The sequence below is a fragment of the Triturus cristatus genome, chromosome 4_1 (genome assembly GCF_964204655.1).
Source record: "Triturus cristatus chromosome 4_1, aTriCri1.1, whole genome shotgun sequence".
NCBI lineage: Eukaryota > Metazoa > Chordata > Amphibia > Caudata > Salamandridae > Triturus > Triturus cristatus.
Window position 1 is genome coordinate 300,254,628 of NC_140585.1, and position 2,858 is coordinate 300,257,485.

Consider the following 2,858-nt stretch of genomic DNA (forward strand, 5'->3'; position numbering starts at 1 on the left):
CTAGCGATGGCTGCGCTTGCGCAGTCTCGCTCGCGAGACATAATGACTTGGGTGAAGATGGGCTTGAACCCGCCCCTCTTCGTCCCTGTTCTCCATTGGCTGGCCTAGTAAATGCTGGCCAGCCATTGGAGAAGAGGTCCCGTCACTCTAATCCTGCCCCGTCCTTTTCGGATCGGGGGGCGTGTTTTTTGCGAGAAGTCTCAGGGAGGAGACAACAGCAAAACACGCCCCCCAATCCGAAAAGGACACTCCCTTTCTCCGAGGCATTTTCTGCTGTGCCTCGGAGAAAGGCGGTGGTGTCCCGGCGTTGCTCCCTCACCTGATCTCCTTGTTTTTAGTTTTAAATCGTTCACGGTCTTCGTTCGCCACAATTTGTAACCCGTTCATTTAGTTTCACGTCATTGGTTTGACTAACGTATTATTTTGCATTGTTTATTCCCTTGTATTCAACGATTGTGTTTCACTGGACGGCGCCGTCTAATTCTCATCTCTCTTTCGTTTGCCCGTCTTGAACTAGCGACGCTCTTTCCGCAGCTTTATATTTTTTCTCCCGGCATCCTTTGCCCTCTTCTACCAGCCTCGTCCAACATGGTGGGTCTTATACTGATACCTCTCCGGTCTATAATCCGCTTCCATCCAACGCGGGCGAACGAGGCTGTGGCCCGAGAAGCGGCGAAGAGTCTAGTCTACGGTGCTAACGATTTACTGCCTCGGTTTGGGCTGGATAGTCAGCGGAGGATGGGTCGATGTGTGGTTGGGAAAAGACCCGAGCTGGAGGCCGCTCTTGTCGGAGGGAGGAAACGGTCTCAGTGGGTCTGCCGGTGCATGGCAGAGGTTGCAGCTGATCCAGAGTAGAGGTTCAGAAAGAGCGTATTGTGTGTGTTGTTGGTTTTCAATCTGTTGGACGACACAGTCGTTCGTGACAGTGGCGATCCATGTACAACATAACCAGTTCATTTATTCTGTGCTTAATACTTTATTCTTGATTTTGAGAAGTATAGAATTGTAACGTTTCTAATTATTAGATTGTCGATCCCACAAATCTTTGATTACCGCTCATGGTAATGGGTTGTGTTGCGTTTATGCCACCCTGCGAGTTTGCTGAACAGACAGTTGCGTTGCACGCTTTAAGGAGGCGAGCGGTCTTGTCTGTCAGGTCTACATCGCTGTTTATTGACCGTGCTATGTTTCCTCATTCGTAATGTTAGAAGTCTTCTCTTTTGCATTTATCTTGCTTTATTGAGGACTGCAGTCCAAAATATGTATGATGGTGGCTGAATAATCTGCCAGAGATTAGTTACAGTTAAATACTGCACGTTTGTGACCGATGTGTTCAGCTACTCTTGACAGCACGTTGAGTTGGAGTACGCCTGACAGTGATATGATTTGATCGAGTGGTTGGTGAGCTTGGTACCTATAACCTGTGACCCTCTCTCTGCCTTGGGTACCCGTGCGGAAGTGAGCGGTCTGATGTCCGGTGTTTTTTTTTTTTTGTGCTCCGGTTTGTTTTCAAATGGGTGTGTTAGTGTTTTTCCAGTTTCATTGTCGTTCTGTGAGTGAAATCATCTACACTCAATTTGGGACAGTGAATGTTGGTCTATATTTATTTTTTATGGTGCCGTTCGTCCTATTTATTGTGAGAAATACAGTCGGTGCTTTAATTTTTCGTGTATGTTGATTTGGTCGTCATTACATTGATTTGTTTTGCAATGTATCCCTTAGCCCCGGTGGTTACATTGATAATAAAAATAAGTACTGGGTTTGTGGACTTATGCCTGTACCTAAATGACTGTTCCATTTACTGGTTTTGTGACGGATGTCCCATGCCCCTCCTCTTCAGCGCCATATACTGCAATATATGGTTTATTTGGCAATCTTTGTAATGTTTAAATTGAACCTCTTGCGAATGTTTGACTTTTAGACAGTGTGATCATTTCTTGTGGACTCTTACATTAAAACAGGGCTATTTTGCTTAATAATATATTGAGTTCTTATTTTCTAAAACCACACGTGAGTGATATCCTTGTAATGTTCGTAACACGTGCCTGCCCCAGTAAGGGTATCGGGCAGCTCGGTTGCACAGATAGCCGCATCTCAATACTTTCACTTGAATTTCCACGAGTTTAGGTTGCTTTCAGCACGTTAAAATGAGTATAGCTTCGTTTTATTAGCATGGCCTTGCAGCGCTCGAAGCTAAACTGCAAATAGAGCTACTTTGTATCTTTGGGGTTCTCACTTGTGGGGTTTATTGGGTAATGTCTAAAATAATCACGGAGCAGTGAGTTGGTTTCCCAAAATGCCCCTTTTGTGAAGATGTTCTTGGGAATTTAGAACCATGCCCCGTCTGAACAGAAGTATGACTTTCTAGGTCGCGTGTAAGTAGTTTTTCTATAGAGGGCCTAAAGTGTCTATTTAATGTAAATAACATTGGTGTGCTCCCACTCGCCATTTGGTATCAGGAGGATAGATCGCCTCGCACTCATGTGAACCTGCATCGAAAGTGATCATGGCCCTTCTAGTGACCTGGTCATTGATACTGCAGGGAGAGAAATGTTGGAAGCTTTTCCCGTGTTTGAGGGGTTATACATCCCTATCAAACCCTGTGACTTTCAGACACTACTTTAGCTGTTATACTTGCACTCTGCAGTCTGAGATTTGTTAACTACACTATGGGCTGCATTGACGTTTGAACATATTTTTTATGCATAATGACTTATGCCTATTTCCAGGGACGCGTGAGGACTAAGACCGTGAAAAAGGCCGCCCGGGTCATCATCGAGAAGTACTACACCCGGCTGGGCAATGACTTCCACACCAACAAGCGAGTGTGCGAGGAAATCGCCATCATCCCCAGTAAG

At 45.4% G+C, this 2,858-nt stretch overlaps 1 non-coding gene across 1 annotated transcript; it reads left to right on the top strand.

Moving 5' to 3' along the window:
• Nucleotides 1–2,487: 2,487 nt before the first annotated feature.
• Nucleotides 2,488–2,616, top strand: LOC146854816 (small nucleolar RNA SNORA71). Its single transcript, XR_014959029.1, has one exon. It is a non-coding gene; the product is annotated as a small nucleolar RNA SNORA71 (small nucleolar RNA).
• Nucleotides 2,617–2,858: the final 242 nt, after the last annotated feature.